General features: G+C 40.8%; 1 protein-coding gene and 1 long non-coding RNA gene across 4 annotated transcripts in view; one reads left to right on the top strand and one right to left on the bottom strand.

The window, feature by feature from the left end:
* The window catches only part of klhl13 (kelch-like family member 13), a 220,768-nt gene that overhangs the window by 74,584 nt on the left and 122,912 nt on the right, over nt 1–23,272 (top strand). The gene's annotated exons all lie outside the window — the stretch shown is intronic.
* LOC140204523 (uncharacterized) lies at nt 6,448–13,466 on the bottom strand. Its single transcript, XR_011887661.1, has 3 exons — nt 13,380–13,466; nt 9,519–9,616; nt 6,448–6,512 (listed from the first exon to the last, which is right to left on the bottom strand). It is a non-coding gene; the product is annotated as an uncharacterized lncRNA (long non-coding RNA).

Genomic DNA, 23,272 nt, shown 5'->3' with positions numbered 1-23,272 from the left:
AGGGTGTAGCAGCTTGGATCTGAAATTAGCTCAGTGGAAGGAAGCAGATGGCTGTATTTATGAGTGGAAGGCTGTTACCAATGGGGTTCCACAGAGCTGGTACTTGCCTCTTGTTTTCTGTAATGTATATCCATGTAGTGTAGATGATGAAATTTGTAAATGATTTAAAAAAATAGCTGTGTGGTTGACAATGGGGTGTAAAACTATAGTTTGCAGGAGGATATAGATATTAGCAATTAAGCAGACAATTGACAAATGGAATTTAATCCAGAGAAGTGATCGGGAAGTGTAACAAAACAAGGGAATGTGATAAACTGGAGTAGTGGAGGAACAGGATATATATCAACATACTCATTAATGTAATAGGATCTCCTTAACTAAGAATAATTAAAAAAAATCAGGGAATGCTTTCCTTTTGTTTTTTGAAGCATACAGTATATGCATAGAGAATTATTTAGTTTGAACTGTACATGGCACTTGAGAGGCCAAGTTTGGTTACTGTGGCATGGAAAATTATGATCTTGCTGATTCTTCGCAGTTGATTCACTGCTCATTCAGATGCTGTATTGGGTTGTATTTCTGAAATCTTCATTGAAAATGCAGTATGTTCCTTTTTAATATTTCTACTCTTGGTGTCATTTCAGTTCTGTGGCATCTGACACCGAATGGTTAATAAGAGGATCCCTCTCACTGCCAGACAAATGAGGTCTTGGTACTTGTTGTTAAGATTAGGTGGTGAGGCATTCTGCTAGATGGTTAGAACCATTTGCTCAGCAAGTGCCTCTGATGCTTTGTTCATTCACTATGGGAAAATGTCAAAAAGTGGCATTTGAGTCAAAGTTGAAAATCTACTTCAGTATGTGTAGGGAACCTTAAAATACAAGGGTTTGCAAATTTAGACCAAAACCTCTGAAGAATGACACAAACAAGAGGAAGTCTGCAGATGCTGGAAATCCAAGCAGCACACACAAAATGCTGGAGGAACTCAGCAGGCCAGGCAGCATCTATGGAAAAAAAGTACAGCCAACATTTCAGGCCGAATCCCTTTGGCAGGACTGGAGAAAAAAAGCTGAGGAGTAGAAGTGGGGGAAAAGGTGGAGGGAGGGAAGAGAGAAACGCCAGGCGATAGGTAAAACTTGGAGGGGGGATGAATGAAGCAAAGAGCTTGGAAGTTGATTGGTGAAAGAAACAGAAAGCCATGGAAGAAAGAAGAAGGGGTGTGGGGGGGAGGAGCACCAGAGGGAGGCGATAGGCAGGCAAGGAGATAACATGAGAGAGGGACAAGGGGATGGGAAATGGTGAAGGGGAGTATGTGGAGGCATTACTGGAAATTTGAGAAATAGATGTTCATACCATCAGTTTGGAGGCTACCCAAACGGAATGTAAGGTGTTGTTCCTCCAATTTAAGTGTAGCCTTATCCTGACAGTGGAGGAGGCCATGGATGGACATAGCAGAATGGGAAGTGAAATTAAAATGGGTGACCACTGGGAGATCCCACTTGTTCTGGCAGGTGGAGTGTAGATGCTCAGCGAAGCGGTCTCCCAATCTACATCGGGTCTCACCAATGTAAAAGAGGCCACACCGTGAGTACCCCAACAGACTCACAGGTGAAGTGTTGCCTCACCTGGGAGGACTGTTTGGGGCCCTGAATGGTAGTGAGGAAGGGGGTGTAGGGGCAGGTGAAGCACTTGTTCTGCTTGCAAGGAGAAGTGCCAGGAGGGAGATCAGTGGGGAGGGACGAATGGACAAGGACGTCCCATAGGGAGCAATCCCTGCGGAAAGCAGAAAGTGGGGGGGAGGGAAAAATGTGTTTGGTGGTGAGATCCATTTGGAGGTGGCGGAAGGTTCGGAGAATTATGTGCTGGACATGGAGGCTGGTTGGGTGGTAGGTGAAGGGAGGAACCCTATCCCTGGTAGGGTGTCGGGAGGATGGGATAAGAGCAGATGTGCATGAAATAGAAGAGATGTGGTTGAGGGCAGTGTTGATAGAAGAAGGGAAGCCCCTTTCTTTGAAAAAGGAGGACATCTCCTTCATTCTAGAGTGAAAAGCCTCATCCTGAGAGCAGATGCAGTGGAGACTGTGGAATTGAGAGAAGGGGATGGTGTCTTTACAAGTAGCAGGGTGGGACAAGGTACAGTCCAGGTAGCTGTGAGAGTCCGTTGTTTTATAATAGACATCGGTGGATAAGCTGTCTCCGGAGATCGAGACAGTGAGACATCTGTTTAGGGAATATATTGCCATCATTCAAAACAACCTCATGGATATTTTGCATTGTACTTGGTAATTTTCATTCATCTGCATCGTATGCTATAGTTTAGGGCACAATACTATCCTACATTTCAAGCATTTATAGCAATTGTAGCATTCAAAAATGCACTGTTTTTCTTGGATTTCTGATGCTGTCAGGATCCAGATAACTAACTAAAACAGTTAAGCCTTGTTTTTCGCTTCTGTAAAATCAACAATTACTAGAAAAAAAACATCTATTCTAAATTTCTGATTATATCATCCTTTATCAAGCCTTAATTAGAAAAGTATCTATTGCTAGTGCATTTTTTAATATAATAAAGGGTATTGTAACAAAGCTCACCAGGAACCCGTGGCTGGTTGTGGTTTAGTTGCTGACAACTTTTTGCTGTTTAGTTTTTTTCCCATCTCAGACAGATGTTCCCATTCCTTAGCAAGTTCCTCTGGTGGACAGAGAAAGCAGGATCTCCCAGTGGCCACACATTTTAATTCCACATTCATTCCCATTCTGATATGTCTATCCACGGCCTCCTCTACTGTAAAGATGAAGCCACACTCAGGTTAGAGGAACAACACCTTGTATTCCGTCTGGGTAGCCTCCAACCTGATGGCATGAACATTGACTTCTCTTGTACCTCCCCCTTGTACCCCATCCGTTATTTATTTATATACACACATTCTTTCTCTCTCTCTCCTTTTCCTCCCTCTGTCCCTCTGACTATACTCCTTGCCCATCCTCTGGGTTCCCCGCCCCCCCCCCCCCTTTTCCTTCTCCCTGGGCCTCCTGTCCCATGATCCTCTCATATCCCTTTTGCCAATCAGCTGTCCAGCTCTTGGCTCCATCCCTCTCCCCTCCTGTCTTCTCCTATCATTTTGGATCTCCCCTACCCCTTCCCACTTTCAAATCTCTTACTAACTCTTCCTTCAGTTAGTCCTGATGAAGGGTCTTGGCCCGAAATGTCAACTGTACCTCTTCCTGGAAATGCTGCCTGGCCTGCTGCGTTCACCAGCAACTTTGATGTGTGTTACAAGTGAAATCTAATACATAATGGAGATGTGCACTGATGTGCTTGTATTATCATTGTTCTGTAACACTAAACAGCAGTATACTTTATCTGGAATAATAATTTTGTGTGTAGTTTAAAATTTGAAACAGAATAACATAATTTAAGTTCAAAAATCAAAGTAAATTTTATTATTAAAGTACATATGTGTCAACATTTGTTTTCTTTTGGGCATGCACAGTATATCCATAGAATAGTAATTGTAACCGAATCAGTGAAAGATCAACCAGAGTGCAGAAGACAACAAACTGTGAAAATGCAAATATAAATAAATAGCAACAAATAATGAGAACGTGAGATAATGAGAGAAAGGTTTCTTAAAGTGAGATCATTGGTTGTGGGAACATTTCGATGATGGGACAAGTGAGTGTAGTTACCCTTTTTATTCAAGAGCCTAATGGTTGAGGGGTAGTATCTGTTTTTGAAGCTAGTGGTGTGAGTGCTGAGGCTCTTGTGCCTTCTACCGGATGGCAATAGCGAGAAGAGAGCCTGGCCTGGTGGGTTGGGTGGGGTGGGGGGAGGGATCGCTGATGATGGATGCCGCTTTTTTACTACAGCGTTTCATGTAGATGAGCTCAGTTGTTGGGAGGGCTCAGTACCCATGATGTACTGAACCAAATCCACTATCTTTTGTATGATTTTCCGTCCAAAGGCATTTGTGTTTCCATACCAGGCTGTGATAGAGCCAGTCAACACACTCTCTACTAAACAGCTGTGGAAGTTTGTCCAAATTTTAGATGTCATGCCGAATCTTCGTAGACTCCTAAGGAAGGAGAGGTGCTGCTGTGCTTTCTTCACAATTGTAGTTGCATGCTGGGTCCAGGACAGGTCCACTGAAATAGTAACACCCAGAAATTTAAAGTTGCTAACCCTCTCTGTCTCTAGTTCTCTGATAAGGACTGGCTCATGGACCTCTGGTTTCCCTCTTGGGAGGTCTGTAATCAGTTCCTCGGACTTTCTGACATTGAGTGAGAGGTTGTTGTTATGATGGCACTCAGCCAAATTTTCAATCTCCCTGTTGCATGCTGATTCATCACCATCTTTGATTCGGCCCACAACAGGGGTGTCATCAGCAAAATTGACTATGGCATTGGAGCTGTGCTTAGCCACACAGTCATGGGTGTAAAGTGAGTTGAGCAGGAGGATTAACACACAACCCTGTGGTACACCTGTACTGATAGAGATCGTGGAGGAGATGTTGCCAATCCAAACTGACTGGAGTCTACAAGTGAGGAAATCTGGGATCCAATTGCACAAGGAGGTATTCAGGCCAAGGCCTTGAAGCTTATTGATTAATTTTGAGGGGATGATGGTATTGAATGCTGAGCTGTAGCCGATAAAGAGCATGCTGAAGTATGCAACTTTGCTTGTTCTAGGATTGAGTGAAGAGCTAGTGAGATGGCACCTGCTGTGGACTTGTTGTGTTAGGCAAGTTGGAGTGGATCCATGTTGTCTTTCAGGCAGGAGCTGATGTTTCATCACCAAAATCTCAGAACACTTCATTACTGTGGACGTAACTGTTACTGGACATTGAGGCAGGTCATGTACATTAACTTAATAATAAAAAAAATCTTTAACATTGTCAGTATTTTTTCTGAAATTGTAAAACCTTCGCCTCCTTTTGCTTGTGTTAACTCTTGGATTTTTGATTTATGTGCTCCAGGGAACGTGTCAAGTGAAGGTGATTGGAATTATTTTGAAGCTTTTGTTCTTGTAGATTTAGGGCATTTAATTCCTCCAAATTCCATCAAGAGATTCAGCTCATGTTCAGTTGAGGAAAGGAAGGAAGATCCTTTAGATAATGCTGTCATAATATATATAAACTGAGAAGAGTTGTCAATGTAGGCAATTTGTTCACAGCAAAGTCCTACAAGTAGCAAATTAAATAAATTGTGAATACTTTTTGTCAAGAATTAGGTAAGGTAGAAATTAGGTCAGTTCACAGAAACTTCTGATTAGTTTAGGAAATGTTTTCTATTTATCTGAGAGTGCATATGTCACCCTGGTTTTACACTTCATCAAAATATGCCATCTCCATTGTTTTCCTCTTCTGACTTTTAATGGTGATTGGCAGTCCAAATTAAAGGTGCATTACTGCCACCAACTGGACTGGAGTGTGGTGTAGAGAATTGGGAAATGAAACCCCTTCTAGTTCTTTATCAGGTGAAAACTAAATTACCCCAAAAAGCCGTATAGATTGTAAATAATAAAAGACAATGCTGTGGATTAAATTAATGCCACTTCCATAACTTAATAAAGTTTTTAAATGAAAACTATGAACCCCCAAAGATAGTAGTGAAGCTTGCATTTCAATTCTTTGGTTTGCATTGTTGATCTGCTCCCTCAGTGCAGCATGGAATAGTCAGGCAATACAATATAATAAAAATTTGTTGATAAATTCCAGTTCAAACTAATTGGTAGCTTTAAGTGATCTTACCCAAAAGAAATGGTAATTTTATGTTCGAGATCTGAATGCACATGCTGAGCCTTTGAGTTTACATTTGCTGATTCTTAAACATTTTAGTCTAATTGATATTTTATGCATCATTCATTTTCTTGGAAAAGGAGTTTCCTAACAATATGCATTGCTGCATATGTTTGCATACATTTTAATTAAAATTTATATCTGGCTACCTTGGAATTCATTTGCTACTATTTCAGCAGTTTCACTTTCAGGATTTAATTATACTTCAGGAGTTGATGCACCAAATAAAGCACCGAATACCTGAAATTGTAACATTGAGGATGAAAATGATTTGAAGTGAGGAAATAAGATGAACTATCGGTGTATGCACTGATAGATAAGAGACTCAAAAGTCATTTAATTATCAAAACAAACCTTTAATTCTGAGCCAGTAATGGAATAAACAATTACTTATTGTCAATATGATCGTTCCATAAATTCCATTGAAATACTCAACCAAAAAATGTTACTGTTGGGGGTTGGGGGTGGACTTTGTAGCAGGGCAGCATGAAATGTCAATGTTAAGAGATCCAGTATTTTCTTCACTTTTGGAAATTAATGCTTGACACATACAATTTTAATAATTCTTGTAGTCATTATCTGAGGAGAAGAATTAATCTACAAACATAGGAACAGATAAAGGAGCATCTGAATCTTTCAGTACAACCCACATAACTGAACTGCCTTGTGAATTCTGTATGGAGTTTTCTCAATCCCCTTGAAAGCCAAGCACTCCTGCATGAGAAATCAAAAACAGATGAAAAAATACTGGTCACTTAAGTAAAGAAAATCTTGAATTCTTGCTACCTTTTTAGTGCCATACAGTCATGGGTGTAAAGTCAGTAGAGCAGGGGGCTAAGCACACGGCCCTGTGGTTCACCTGTGCTGATGGAGATCATGGAGGAGAAGTATCTCAAACCATTATATAATTCTATGGAAATGTCTTTTTTTATACATTGTCATTTCAGCCACCCACTCCCCTCAGAAATAGAATCAGTTCTCACTTGAAGGAGTTCAGCATCACATCAAAAGTCTGTGCCACTGGTCCATTGTACACAGGGAAAAAGAAGCACCACCAAACATTCAACATAGTCATGCATTACAAAACTTGACATTCGGACTATTAGTCCTTCTGAATTTGTGCTTGTAGAAAATAATCTGACCATCAGCTCTGTTTCACTATCGTAATAGCTGTTGCCACTGAGATTGGTGGGACTTGAAGGAAAAATACCTATTCCTTTCTCCATCTCTGATCCCACAAGTTGCATTCATGGAAGGGAAGACATGAGATATGGTCTGTCTCTTATTGTTAAGTACTCATTGAACAGAATTCTGAAGAAACAATTAAAGGGCACATTTATTTAAAACATTATGCCATTTTTAAATTGTGTTACTGGGAAATTGGCCACAGTGAAGTCTCAGGCTGAAGCGATCAATAGAAGCAGAAAAAGAAAATTAGTGTGAAGAATGTAAAGTGACTTGGCTGTTTGTATTTACAATAATAAACAGACATGCTTGTGAAAGAAAACTGAGTTTTTAGAGATAAAAGGGAAAGATACATGAGAATAAGGGTAGAACAAAGAATTAAATACATGGAGATAGTGCTCAGGACGTGACTTTCCATTGAAAATTCTAGGGATTATGCTTTATATTTGCCTGTACTAATGAATCTAAACTGTGGTAATAAGAATTTAAAGGAAATTAATTATTGTTAGAAACATTTCACTGATCTTCTGATAGAACCTTAATGTGTCCTACACTTTTTATTGAGAGCAGAATGTAGCCAGTGCTGGAAATCTGAAAGAAAAAGAGTAAATTGAGCAATATCTCAAAGTTCAAAGTAAAATTTATAATTAAAGTACTTATGTTATCATATAACACCCTGAAATTCATTTCAGGGCATGCCTTACGAGCCTGATTGAATTTTTTGAGGATGTGACTAAAGACATTGATGAAGGTAGAGCAGTAGATGTAGTGTATATGGATTTCAGCAAGGCACTTGATAAGGTACCCCCATGCTAGGCTTATTGAGAAAGTAAGGAGGCGTGGGATCCAAGGGGGCCTTGCTTTGTGGATCTAGAGCTGGCTTGCCCACAAAAGGCAAAGTGTGCTTGTAGACGGGTCATATTCTGCATGGAGGTCGGTGACCACTGGTGTGCCTCAGGGATCTGTTCTGGGACCCCTTCAGATCGTGATTTTTGTAAATGACCTAGATGAGGAAGTGGAGGGATGGTTAGTAAATTTGCTGATGACACAAAGGTTGGGGGTGTTGTGGATAGTGTGGAGGGCTGTCAGAGGTTACAGCGGGACATCGATAGGATGTAAAACTAGGCCAAGAAGGGGCAGATAGAGTTCAGCCCAGATAAGTGTGAGGTGGTTCACTTTGGTAGGTCAAATATGATGGCAGAATATAGTATTAATGGTAAGACTCTTGGCAGTGTGGAGGATCAGAGGGATCTTGGGGTCCGAGTCATAGGACACTCAAAGCAAGTTGACTGTGCCGTTAAGAAGGCATACGGTGCATTGGTCTTTATCAACTGTGGGATTGAGTTCAAGAGCCGAGAGGTAATGTTGCAGCTATTTAGGACCCTGGTCATACCCCACTTGGAATACTGTGCTCAGTTCTGGTCCCCTCACTACAGGAAGAATGTGGAAACTAGAAAGGGTGCAGAAGAGATTTACAAGGATGCTGCCTGGATTGGGGGGCATGACTTATGAGAATAGGTTGAGTGAACATGACCTTTTCTCCTTGGAACGATGGAGGGTGAGAGGTGACCTGATAGAGGTATATAAGATGATGAGAGGCATTGACCGTGTGAATAGTCAGAGGCTTTTCCCAGGGCTGATACGGCTAGCATGAGAGGGCACAGTTTTAAGGTGCGTGGAAATAGGTACAGAGGAGATGTCAGGATAAGTTTTTTACGTAGATAGTGGTGAGTGCGTGGAATGGGCTGCTAGCCACGGTGGTGGAAGCGGATACAATAAGGTCTTTTCAGAGACTCTGGGATAGGTACATAGAGCTTAGAAAAAGAGGGCTATGGATAACCCTCGGTAATTTCTAAAGTACATGTTCGGCACAGCATTGTGGGCGAAGAGCCTGTATTGTGCTGTACATTTTCTATGTTCTATGAAAATATACATAAACAAAGACTGACAAAATCAATGTGCAAAGGAAGTCAAATTGTTAAAAAAAGGTATTACTAAGAATATGAGTTGTGGAATCCTTGAAAGTGAGTTTGTAGATTGTGGTATCCGTTCAGAGTAGTGGTGAGTGAAGTTATCAACACAGGTTCAGGAGTCTGGTGGTTATTGTGTAATAGTTGTTCCTTAACCTGGTGGTGTGGGACCTAAGGTTCTTGTACCTCCTGCGTGATAGTAGCAACGAGCTGGTAAGGGTTCCTGATGATGGCTGCTGTTTTGTTGTAGCAGCGCTCCATGTAAATGTGCTTAGAGGTGGATAGGGCTTTGCCTGTGATGGTCTGGGCTATATCCACCAGTTTCTGTAGAGTTTTCCATTCCTGGGCATTGGTGTTTCCATACCAGGTGTGATAGGGCCAGTTGGGATACTCCCCATTGTGCATCTCTAGAAGTTTGTCAAAGTTTTTGGTGACATGCCAAACCTATGCAAACTTCTAAGAAAGTAGAGGCATTGTTGTGCCTTCTTTTTGTGATGGCACTTATGTGCTGGTCCCAGGACAGATCCTCTAATATGATAACACCAAGGAATTTTAATTTACTGACCTTCTCCACTTCCATTCACCTAATGAGGACCGGCTTATGGAACTCCGGTTTATTCCTCATGTATATGATAATCATCTCTTTGGTTTTGCTGATCAAATCTGTGGAGAGACAAATAGTTAACATTTTAGGCCAATTACCTGATGTTCAAATGGAAGATCATCAAACTCTTTATTTCTTCACCGATGGTGCTTGAAGTACTGCGCAATTCTAAGATTCATCTGATCCTTTTAATGTTTTTCTTAAAGTCAGTGTTCTGATGTGTTTAGAGCTCTGAGTCAGCTCTTACTGTTGAGTGCTGAGAGCTTCCTTGCAAAGTAATGGAATCGCTAATTCAGTTTAAACTGAGGGCCACTGTATGACTGCAGTTGATCCTGAGTTAACTGTTTAGTAGTACGTCTGGATGATGCATGAAGCAACCAATTTGTCTAGATGGCGCAAGGAGCAAATTCACGTCAGTCAGCAGTCAGCTAGAAAACAAATTTAGCTTGGCAGATTTTTTCCAAATTTTCTTTTTCAAAAGCAATTGACTCATTTATTGAAATAATATGGAATAATAGACTTCAGTCTTGGCATCCTCTCCACCTTTAACTATCTAGTTCTATTTATCATATAGGGTATCTCCTTACAAATTGATTCAAATGATTAAAACTAGAATAGAAAAAATTCAGTTTAAATGTGTAGTGCATAAGATCATAAGCCATAAGATACAGGAACAAAATTAGACATTTGGTCCACTGAGTCTGTTCCGCCATTCCATTGTTGCTGATTTATTATCCCTCTTAACCCTATCCTCTTGCCTTCTCCCGTTAACATTTGATCCTTAGGAATCAAGAACCTATCAGCCTCTGCTTTAAATATACTTACTAATTTGGCCTCCATGGCCATCTGTGGACACCTCTGACTGAAGAGATTTCTCCTTATTTCTGTTTTAAAGAGATGTCCTTGTATTCTGAGGCTGTGCGAATTGGTCCTAGGTTCCCCCCCCCCCATAGGAAACACTCTCCGTATCCACTCTATCCAGCCCTTTCAATATAGTTTCAATGAGATCCTCCCCTCATTCTTCTAAACTACAACGAGTACAGGCTGAGAACATCAAACACTTCTCATATATTAACCCATTCATTCTCTGGATTATTTTTGCAATCCTTGTCTGGAGACTCTCCAATGCCTGCACAAGGGGCCGAAAACTGCTGACAGTACTCCAAATACAATCTGACCAATGCCCTATTAAGCCTCAGCGTTACATCCTTGCTTTTATATTCTAGTCCTCTCGAAGTGAATATTAACATTGCATTTGTCTTTCTTACCACTGACTCAATCTGTAAGTTAACCTTTTTGGGATCCTGAATGAGGACTCCCAAGTATTAATAAATGGTTATTCATATAAAGGCAATAGGGGTAACTGCTTGTTGTTGCAAGACCACAGTGACCACTCTGAGATAAAAGGAGAAGACAAATGAGAATAAAAGTAGAACCAAATAAATTGTAATTGTCCCCTTCTAATGCTGCCAATGATTTCCTTCTCAATTAAAATAACTAAAAAATATATATTCTCTTGATTTCTACAAAACTGACCAAAACCCAATGTAGCATTTTCAAATTTAGAAAAGTCTCAGTGCAGGTGGTGCAGTTGTGTCTGGTGTTGTTTGATTCTAACATTTGTGTCATGTATTAATCAGAAGGTTGTAGGTCTAAGTGTACACAAAAATATTTGACAATGAACTACAGTTTTGAGAAAGTGTTATATTGATGGATATATTTCAAATGTTGCACCAAGGACCTTGTAATCCATTCAAACAGATAGATTTCATGGATCTCAGGGCTCTATCTTGAAGAGCAAGAAAACTCTTGTTGGTGTTCTGACCAGTGTTTTCCCCTTGGCCATTGTTAGACAATGCTAGATTATTTAATCATTAATAGATTGCTGTTATTGGGAAGGTGCTATGTATAAATTGCCTGCTGTATTATATATATCTTATAATGGTTTCTACATTTCAAATGCACCCTGTTGCACGTAAAGCCTTTCTTTGTTCTGAGCAATGAACATTTGCATTCCATCTGACTGCCTGTGGATGGAGACAGAGTCCCAGAGGTTCCACGACAGAATGCCTCTCTGTAAACCTTGAAGCATTGGTAACATGCTAAGATTTTATGATACAAGATTTTCAGAGAATGTTGAGAGGCTGGAGAGTTACGAAAGAGTTCAAAGGTTATTTATTATCAAAGTATAAATTATACAACCTTGAGATTCGGCTGCTTACAAACAGCAACAAAACAAAAAGACATTTAGAAAAAAAGACCAACAAACACCCAGTGTGCAGAGAGGAAAAAGAACACATCGTGCAAGCAACAGCATTCAGATTGAAAGTGAGTCTGTGGACATGAAGCCCAGAGCAGCTGAAGCAGGCTCATAGCCTCAACCTCATTTCATCACATGGCAGGGCAAATTGTCAAAGAACTCACAGCCACAAAGCTTGGAGCAGACTCGCAGCCTTCGCCTTAGTGCAGCGAAGAGCAGAGCAAATGTCATGGAGTAGCGAGCAGAACCAGCCCAATCTTCATCTCTGGTCCCGACACCCTGCCTTTTTAAACCATCTGACCCAGCATTTAAATCATCCAAACACCGGGTCATTCCCCGCACTAGGACCCGGACCCTGTCACTTAGATAGATTCTGGGCCTGGACCTTGTCGCTGCATTTCAACTTGTATCCGATCTTTCCAAGTCAGCTCGGCACCTAGATTGGCCCAATCTCGCTTTTGGTTTAGGTGGATGGGTTCCAACTTTTCTCTGCATTGCATGCCTCGACTTCACCTCGACTCTCTGCAACCACTTTTCAAACGTGCCTCAACTTTGCATCGATTTTGCATCTCACCCACATGCCTTGATCCTTGTGTTGTGTTGTCTTCGCTCACCACTTCATTGTTTGCAGTGATAGTTTACTACAATTTTTCCACAGAAAAGTGTTATTAATAAAGTATTTAATTGTATTTCTTGGTTTATGAACTGTCAGTAAGCTGTCACCCATCTTCAGTGGTGCATCTTAAACTGGAAGGCATTGTCCCAGGATGAAGTAACTCTGGACTGAAATGAGTTGGAATTTAAACGCAAACAACAGGAATTCTGCAGATGCTGGATCTAAAGAGAGTTAGAGACTTACAACCGAAGAAACAGACCCTTTGACCTTCTGTGTACATGCCAACCATCAAAATCCAATTTTTGCACCCTAACCCTTTTTATTCTGCTCACATTCCTATTCATCACTCATCAACATACTAGGGCTAATTTATAGTGTCCAATTAGCATTCCTTTGGTATGTTAGAAGAAACTGTAACACCCAGAGGTATGTGGTCACAGGGAAAATTTGCAAACTTGACACAGTCGAGGCTTGGATTGACCCAAGCTGTTGGAGCTGTGTGGCAGCAGCTCTATCAGATGTGCTGCCCATAATCGTTCAAATAAGCTATTCTAGGGGATTGCCAATGCTCATTTGTTGAGTATAATTAACGTTCAGGACAATAAATTTTGAACATCCTTGTTTATATGGGCTTTGCTTTCTCAAGAGTCTAATATCAGTTATAACTCTTTAAAAATGTCACAAGAAGCCTTAGTTGCTCTTGTCTATTACTGCAATTTTTTTCATGTTCTTAATTGAAGATCTAGAAAAATAACACAGAATGTGAGTTATGGTGGAATAAATGCCTTTTCCATTATTTGTGTAGAGTAGAATCTATTTTGGAAATGAATGCAGTTGGGTAAGGCCAGTTGAACAAGGCTCTGGGTAAACTCATCTTCAGATTGTGTAATTTTCAGAATATGTCACACGCTGCAATTTCACCTTGAAGGCATTTAGAATTTCTTACCTTTACAGTGATATCCCAAACATAACATTGGCCACTTTCTTTTCAGTATGCTCCAGCAGTGTTCCTTATCCCTTGTTTAATGATTCAACTTTCAGAGGTTGAATAAACCAGTAACCTTCTGATTCAGAGGCAGGAGTGATATCACATGTTATTGAAGGTCATGGTCCAGAACTCTGTTTTGCAAGTGTTGTAAAACATTTTGTACCCCTCTATACTGTACCCTAGTCAGAATAGTGTATTGCTGTGGATTCTACTGAGAATATACTTGAGACTGAATTAGGGGTGCATATAATAAAACATGATATGAATTGAATTTACTTTGCATCAAGATTAGGAAGCTGTAAATCCTGACCTGATAGCAATGCAAGGAGAACCATTTTGGCTCTGAATTGTTTTTATATAAATAATTTGCATTTAAATTGATTCATAAGATAAAAAAAAGATTCACAGGGAGTCTAGGTATTGAATTGTAGAAGTAGGGTCTGTAGTGTCGAACAAAAAAATCTATGTGGAGTGGACTTGAAGTCCTTGAGGGATGTTTTCAAAGTGAAATTTCAGAATGAACTAATCTGCCTTGAAGAATGAAACTCCTTTGCATCAGTGTGATCTTGTGAATAGAGCCTTTCCCATTGTTATGCACCTTTTTTGAATTTCAAAATGCATTCCACAGTTTTTCTCGTCAAATTAATTTGTATTTTAATGACCATTGGCAATTTCGCACTTAGGACTGTGAGAATTCTGTAACTGCTGTGGCTCAGCAGTATCCATTATGAAAATTATAAGATTTGTACATTGCATGCCTTTCAATCTCACTGTGTGTACATGAAATGATGCAATGGACCCTCTGCATTAACAAGTCAAATGCATAGAATGTCATGCTAAAGTTCCCTAACATGCAAAATGAATCCTTAGAGCAACTGAGTTTTAGATGAAATTGTTAGCATTGTGCACAAAAATGTTGTGCTTTGCAATATAATTGCTAACCATTTCATTTAAAGCCAGCCTTTATACTGCCTCTTATTTGGGTTCTGTGAGACTGTGGCGCAGCTCATGGTGCTAATATTCATAAAACTTAACAGGTTGCAAGAATCTAGTTTGATACATGGACTAATGACATCAAGGATTTGTGCAGGAATTTCATACAAAGATGGTTGTCTTTTACTACTGCTAAGTGTTTGAGGAGGTGATCTCTGTGTAACCACACAAATTTTCTCTTAGAGAAGATTCTAGAATGGTGAACAGTACAGCACAGGGGTAGGTCCTGCAATGTTGGGCTGAACTAATTAAATTAGTAATCAAATACCCAACTAATCTCTTCTGCCTATACAATGCCCATATTCTTCCATTTCCTGCCCATCTAGGAGCTTATTAAATGCCCTTATTGTATTTATCTCCATCTCCAACCCAGACAGAATATTTCAGGTGCCCAACACACTCTGTAAAATTAAAGCCTGTCCCACATATCTCCTTTGAATTTACTTCCTTTGAGTTTAAATATGTGCCCTCTGGTATTATATATTTCAGCCTTGGGACAAAGATACTGACTGTCTCTCATAATTTTATAAAGCTCTATCAGGTCTTCCCTCAGCCTCCATTGGTTTAAAAAAAACCTATATTTATTTGATGCCCTTTTTTTTTTAGCACCCTCTATTATAGAACACTAAAACAGCCAATTGTATTAAAACGTCGACTGTACCTCTTCTTAGAGATGCTGCCTGGCCTGCTGCGTTCACCAGCAACTTTTATGTGTGTTAATTGTATTTGAAGTGTAGTTGTTGAAGAGCAGTAAGAAATGATTGGTTAATTCACAGCCACAGCTCCTACAAGTGATAAATGCTTCACTGAAATTCATTTGGGAAATAAACATCGGCCAAGGCAGCAAAGATAATTCTCTTGCTTCCTTAACATATAATATCTTGGGATCCTTCACAGTTAATTAAGAGAGCAGATTAGACTCAACAAAAGACCTAGTCCATGGCAGCTCTTTCCACTACACAGCCTCCAGCCTATATTATTGCTCAGTTTCAACTATGGTTTAAAACCCATATATTTAAATGTAAAGGTAACACACAGAACGTTTGCAATTTACAATGCACAAGGGGACCATTCAGCCGATTGTGTTCACCTGTCCAAAAATTATCTTCATTGGTAGCTCCGTTTTCTTGGTTCACACTCCATTGCCAACCAGTCTCTGACTTCTCAATTTGTCCTCATAACAATAAATTCTGTAACTCTGGTAAAATTATCACCTCATTAGCATCCTTTCTAGTATTATCAAAATCCTGCAGTTCAGGAAACAGAACTATGCTCCGTACTCTTAACCATGGCTTAAACTGGATTATATGTTTCCAATTTGACTTTGTGCTGTTATATTTTTCTCTTTGATCAATGCAGGGCAGTGTTTGATAAGCTTTACTGATCATCTTTTCCTTAAGCCCTGCTACCTTCTGTGGCACTTGCAGTGTCCTACCACTGATTGTGATTATTCTTGAAATAATAACCTAGATTAATAGGCACAAATACTGGTGTGGGATGAAGAAAAATGGCCAGCATTGGTTGAGTATAATAATCTTGACAGTTAATGTGGATTATATTAAGGAGACAGACCAAGGTATGAGGGTGGATTTAGACATGTGAGATATTTGAATTTGGGACATTACTGGTCTGCAGGCAAAGTTAAGGAGCAATGTAGGGGGATGGAACTCAGCTCATATTGGGATACTGTCAGGAGCATTTTAGATGAGATAAATCTATTGAAGCTGGAATGTGGACATTGAATGATAGAACAGGAGTATTGGACAAATGTGGAGGCTGCATGCGGATAGCTCAAGGTTAATACAGAAGAGGGAGGATGTCAGTTTAAGATGTGATGGTCTTTTGATCAGGAGGATGATACATTGGTCAATAGAAGGACAGAATTAGTAATGAGGAATCTTTTATTTTGTTTATAAAAGTCAGGTAATACAATGGAACCCACAAATTCTTAATCTAGTGACTGAAAAATATTTAAGGGATTAAGCACATGAATAAAGAAAGGAGAGTGTGGGAGAGGCCAGTGTCAGGAACTTTCAGAATGGGCTGGAAATATCTGATAATGATCAGCATCACATATCCTGTCAAATTTTCCTTCCATCTTTTGTAGCATGGTGATAATTCCAGTAAGTCAGCATATTGCCAATTTTCACCATTGTAACCGTTGCTAATAATGGTCTTGATATTGGCAACAGCGGAGACACCGTAGTGCAGCCGGTAGGGTTGCTGCTTCATAGCTCAGTCCTCGATTTGATCATGATCTCCAGTGCTCTTCGTGTGTAGTTTCATATTTCCCTCTGTATGGGTTTCCCTTGGGCGTCCCATTTTCTTCCTGCATCCCAAAGACCTGCAAGTTGGCCTTATAAATCGTCTCTGGTGTGGGTGAATATAGAATCCTGGTTAGGAGGTAGTGTGGTGTTGATGGGGAGAATAAAAGGAATATTGTAGGTCAATGTGGAATTGGTGGGATGAAAGACTTGTTTCTATTCTGTATGACTCCATGATATTTGAATTGACTTTATTTCTTGCATCCTTCACATACATGAGTAAAAAATCTTTACGTTACATCTCTGTCTAAATGTGCAATCACAGTAAATTATAATAAATAGAACAGTCAATGTAATATAGAATACACTCAGATCAGTGTGAGTTAACCAGTCTGATGGCCTGGTGGAAGCAGCTGTCCCGGAGCCTGTTGGTCCTGACTTTTATGTTGCAGTACTGTTTCCTGGATGGTAGCAGCTGGAATAGACTATGGTTAGGGTGACTCAGGTCCCCAGTGATCCTATGGGATTTTTACATACCTGTCCTTGTAAATGTCCTGAATCATGGGAAGTTTACAACTACAGATGCACTGGGCTGTCCGCACCATTCTCTGCAGAGTCCTGCGATTAAGGGAGGAGTTCCAGTACCTGGCAGTGATGCAGCCAGTCAGGATGCTCTCAATTGTGCCCTTGTAGAAAGTTCTTAGGATTTGGGGGCCCATAACAAACTTCCTCAACCAGCTGAGGTGAAAGAGGTGCTCTTGTGCCTTTTTCACCACACAGCTGGTGTGGATGCTGAGGAACCTAAAGCTGTTTACCCTCTTAACCCCAGATCCATTGATGTCAATAGGGGTTAGCCCGTCTCCATTTCTCCTGTAATCCACAACTAGCTCCTTTTTTTTTTGTTATATTGAGGAAGAGGTTGTTTTCTTGACACCACTGTGTCAGAGAGGTGACTTCTTCCCTGTAGGTCACCTCGTTATTGTTTGAGATAAGGCCAATCAATGTAGTGTCATCGGCAAATGTAATTAGCAAATTAGAGCTGTGGGTGGCGATACAGTCATGGGTATGCAGGGAGTAAAGGAGGGGACTTAGTTCACAGCCCTGAGAGGCTCCTGTATTGATAGTCAGAGGGTTGGAGGTGAGGGAGCCCACTCTTACAACCAGCTGGTGATCTGACAGGAAGTCCTGGATCCAGCTGCACAATGCAGGGTCAAGGCTGAGGTCTCTAACCTTCTTGTCAGGCCTGAATGGAATTATGGTGTTGAATGCTGAACTGTAGTCCAAGGACAGCTTTCTCACAAAAGCATCCTTCTTCTCCAGGTGTGTAAGGACAGTATGCGGAGCAGTGGCTGTTGCAACATCTGTCATTCGGTTGTGTCGGTAGGCGAATTGTAGGGGGTTCAGTCTGAGTAGTAGCAGGCTGCAGATGTAATCATTGACCAGCCTCTCAAACGTTCGCTTATTATTGAGGTGAGTGCGACAGGACGCCAGTCATTCAGGCATTTTACCTTGGTCTTTTTGGTGCAGGGACAATGGTGGATAATTTGAAGCAGGAGGGCACTCTATACTGGGAGAGGGAGAGATTAAAAATGTCAGTAAACACACCTGCCAGTTGTGCTGCACACATCCTGAGTACTTGCTCTGGGATGTCGTCTGGTCCCGCAGCCTTGCGACTGTCCACTCGTTGGGAACAGCTGCGTGCCTCAGGTGACCAGGTTGCAGGTTGTAGCGGTGGTTTTCCTTGGAGGCTCAGAGTTAGCGACATTGAACCAAGTGTAAAGGTGATTGAGCTCATCTGGGAGAGAGGCCACGATGTTGGCGGCACCACAACGTTTGGCTTTGAAGTCTGCAATGGTATGCAACCCCCGCCACAAGTCACATGTGCTATCCATTGTGAATCTTGACTCAATCTTGCCCCTATATTGTTGTTTTGCAGCCTTGATAGCTTTGCACAGATCATAGCTGCTTTTCTTGAGCTCTAGTTGATCGCCAGTGATGTAAGCTCGATGTAGCACTGTAAGTGTTGCTCGCATGGAACTATTGATCCAGGGTTTCTGGTTCGGGAAGACGCTGACTGACTTTTGGGGGACAACATCATCGATGCAATTCCGGATGAAGCACATGACTCCATCAGTAAATTTGGAGGCGTCCTCATCATGGAAGACATTCCAGTTGATGTCATTGAAGCAGTCCTGCAGCAGTGGGCCAATTGGTCGGATCAACAGTAGACAGTTTTAACTATGGCCCAGGCAAAAGCAGGATCGAAGAGTGATCTGATTTTCCAAAAGCTGGGGTAGGAGGAGGATAGAGCTGGACATCTGTAATGGCTCCTTAAGGTAAATTAGCATGCATTTAAGTCTAGATTTTTTGATTGCATCAAACCCTTTTTCAGAGACATTTCCAATCGTCTCCCTCTTTAACATTTTTGTGCTGAATTAGCTGGGAGTTGGTGTAATGAGATCAATGCAATAGAATGTTGTATATATGGATTTACAAAAGGCGTTGGCTAACAATAGGCTTGTCATTAAAATTGAGGCCTTTGAAATAAAAGGGACAGTGAGATTATCTGTAGCAAACTGTCTGAGTAACTAGAAAGAGTATTGGAAGATTGTTTGGACCAAAAATACAAACTGTTAGAGGAATTTTGATCGGGCAGCATCTGTGAAGAAAATGCAAAGTCAGTGTTTTAGGTCAGTGGTCCCCAACCACCAGGCCACAAAGCATGTGCTACCGGCTGCGAGGAAACGATATGATTTGGCGATATGAGTTAGCTGCACCTTTCCTCATTCCCTGTCATGCCCACTGTTGAGCATTATGCACGCGAGGTCATTACCCGCACGTCATGCTTTTCAGCGCGGGAAGGAGATCAACTCCTTGAGCTTGCAAATGACGGCGGGCTGAAAAGCATATTTGACATAACATCTCTGCCGGCATTCTGGATCAAAGTCAAGGCTAAAAATCCTGAGATAGCCACGAAAGCACCAAAAACATTGCTTCCATTTCCAACATATCTCTGCAATGAATGCAACGAAAACTAAATTGCAGAATAGACTGGACATAAGGAACCTCCTTCGAGTATCGCTGTCTCCCATCACCCTTTGATAGGACTGTGTTGTTGCAGGAAAACAAGCCCAGGGCTCCCACTGATTCAACGATATTGGTGTGTTGCAATGATTTTATGTGCTCATACGGGGAAAATATGCGCTGTGTTTAATATCCAAATGTTACTTAAAATGTTATGATGCTATTGACTGACTTATATAACCATATAACAATTACAGCGCGGAAACAGGCCATCTCTGCCCTTCTAGTCCGTGCCGAACGCTACTCTCACCTAGTCCCACCGACCTGCACTCAGCCCAAAACCCTCCATTCCTTTCCAATCCATATACCTATCCAATTTTTCTTTAAATGATAATATCGAACCTGCCTCTACCACTTCTACTGGAAGTTTGTTCAAGACTTCCTTCAAGCTCCCCTGTCCTCCCCGATATTTGACTTATCACTATATTCATGCGAGGAAAATATGCGCTGTGTGTTTTATATTAAATTCGTTCGATAAACTCTTTTAGAAACGAAATTGAGCGTATTAGCTAATTATCATCTATATTCCGGTCGTGATTAACACCTCCCCCCCCCCCGAACAGAATCGCCAAAAACAATTGGTAGAAAAAAATCGTACATGCATGCGCAAGTTATGCATGCGCGCTGATGCCCGCGCAAGGCTTCATGGTCATTGTAGTCTTTCTTGGGGTAAACCCAGCGTATTTGACTGCTACTCTTGTCCGTTGGCAACCCCACCACCACCCCCCGGCCCCCCCCGGTCGCCGGTCCGCAAGAATATAGTCAATATGAAACCGGTCCGCAGTGCGTAGAAGGTTGAGGACCCCTGTTTTAGGTAAAGACCTGTCATCCGGATTGAAAGAGTAGAGGGGACATATCCTGCATATTGAAGTCTTCATCTTGGATAATTGGCAGTCCTCATGTAATGGTAAGGTTCCCCATGGGTTAATACTGGGACCACAATTTTTCCTAGTTTGCCTTAGTAGCTTGGCCTTGGGTGCATAGAACACATGCCATATTTTCTGTGAGGAAGATTATAATAAAGCTTAAGGAAGTATAGGAGGTTCAGGTCTTCTCCAAGTTGTGATTGGATTCTGTTCCTGAGAACTGCTCATGAGCTGAACTCCCTGCACAGCGATTCAGATAATAGTATTTTAGTGATGGGGAGGATGGATTGAGGAAGATACTGTTGATAACTTTCACTGCAGGAGATGTCAGGAACATCATTCTGTATTTATCACAGTCAACTTATTTTCCTTTCTTGAAACTAATCATTAGCCCTGTGTGTCTCAGGTCTCTTGTCATTTTTGCCTCCTAGTTATTAATTTGTGATTAAAGTCGCCCTTTTCCATGAGGATACTGTTATCTCCTGAGTTCTCAGTTGACAGGCTTTTGTTGACCTTGATGGCCTTTCGTTGTTTGAGTTAATTCATTTTCCCTTAAGACATGGTGGAACTTGTAATTCAAGGACTTTCTGCGTTTGCATTTATTAGTTCTTGGATCTCCTGGTATTCCCAACAAGCCAGTCTGGGTTCTTTTCTGGTAAAGGAGTCAAGAACATCATTGCCCTCGCTTTACTCAATTTTTCTTGTTGCATTACTGTGCAGGGGTAGAATAATGGAGTTGTTAATTTACGAAACCAGTAGTCAGATTTCAGAATTGTAAGGAGAAGTAGGCCACCTGACCCTTATAACCTGTACTGTTATTAAGTAAGGTTATGACTGATATGATTGTGATCTCAACTCTGTTTTTGGATCTTCCGTCGGTAATATTTCACATCCTTGCTTATCAAATTTAAGTCCTACCCAACCTTAAAAATATTTAGTGACTACAGTATGTTTCACTGGATTCATGATGATTGGAGAAAAAAAAAATCTCCTGGTCATTTTGAAACAGGAGGTCCCTTATCTTCAGTGACCCCTCTTCTAGATTTCGCTGTAAGAGGAAACATTCTCTTCCTGTTCACCCCGTCAAGACCTGTCAGGACCTTCTGTTGCAATCATTATCTTTGTCTCTCTTCAGTCTCACCCAAAAAGACAGCTATCGGACTAGCAAACCTTCTCTGAGATGTTTCAGATAAATCTTCCATTAAATAAAGAGACCAATCCTGTATATTTATAATGCCCTTTACAACTGAACCATCAAAGATCATTCAGCCAGAAACAGTTTGTGGTTTGTGGGTGGTGGAAAGTGCTCAGTTTCACCTCCCACTAATCTATAGGCATATGGGAAACTGTTTCATCTCCGTTGGCCATTTTTCTGAACCAAGTTTACTTCAACATCACCTGGAAAATGTGGACTGTGTTCCACATCTCTGGAACCACCTCTCAATGAAAGTGAATTTTAATAATGAAATTCATCTTTGTTTCCAGTGCACCATACACCTTTTAGTTGCCTAAGCAAATGGGTGTGTGAAAATTAATACCTAAAACCCAGCGTAAAACTTGTGGTCTACAATGATTCTTGCTCTTCTGAGATATTGGCCAATTGTAGCAAGATTCTCAAAAATCTAGAGAGACACTAATGCAGTTTTCATAAAATCCTCAATCCACTGACAAGTTAAGTAGATCAGTATTGGTATCTGCTCTCCAGCCAATGTCCTTAAAGATAATGGACAAGCCATGTTGTTTACATGATTAAGACCAGATTTACAAAAAGAGCAAGAACATGAAATGCTAGAAATCTGAGTAGTGGTAAGAGAAGCAGTCAAAGTTTTTAGATCAGGGACCCTTCGGAACTGAAAAGGAGGCAGAAGAATCTGGTTAAGCTGCTTAAAGGATAGGGGAAGGAGATGTCTTGGATAGGGTAAAACTGGGTGACCATGAGAATAAACTAAAATAAAGCTTATCTTGTCAATGAGTGAGCGGGAACAGTTAATAGGCAATGGTATCTGGGAAATGCAAAATAAAAGAGCAGGAGGACATGCCCAGAAGGTCAGATTGGACATGTACCCCACTCCAAGAAAGATGGAAAAAAAACAGGAAAGGAAAAAAGAAACAATCCAAACTAATATTACAGGCTGATGGCTGACGCAGCCAGATAAATCAAGTTATCTGAAGTTTTAGAATGTAATGTTGAGTCCAGAAGGCTGCAATGTGGCCAGGCAGAAGACGAGACACTGTTCTTCATGTACGTCTCTCCTAACCCTTTGCACCAAGGTATATCACTTCAAATTTTTTTGTATTAAATTTATTCTGCCTTTTGTCACTCAGCCAACCTGTATGTATCTTGTTGCTATTATTGCCCTCACTATTTATGATAATTCCAAGCTTTATATCGTCTGTGGGCTTGGAAATTTTATTTTGTATCATGTTAATTTTATCATGAAAAATATTTTATCTGTATAATCAAACATTATTTTCCTGTAACAAATCAAAATGACTTCCCTTTATTAGTTCAAACTTCGTGTTTCCCAATTATCTATATACTACTAAAACTCGTGCACTGTCTGTCTGTTTGTGACCTCCAATTAGCGCAAATGGTGCATTACAGCGGCACTTTTTTTGGCTAAATCAAATTAAAATGCACTAA

The sequence above is a fragment of the Mobula birostris genome, chromosome 10 (genome assembly GCF_030028105.1).
Source record: "Mobula birostris isolate sMobBir1 chromosome 10, sMobBir1.hap1, whole genome shotgun sequence".
In the NCBI taxonomy this organism is placed as follows: Eukaryota; Metazoa; Chordata; class Chondrichthyes; order Myliobatiformes; family Myliobatidae; genus Mobula; species Mobula birostris.
The sequence above is the reverse complement of the archived record's forward strand: the minus strand, read 5'-3'. Positions and strand labels throughout refer to the sequence as shown.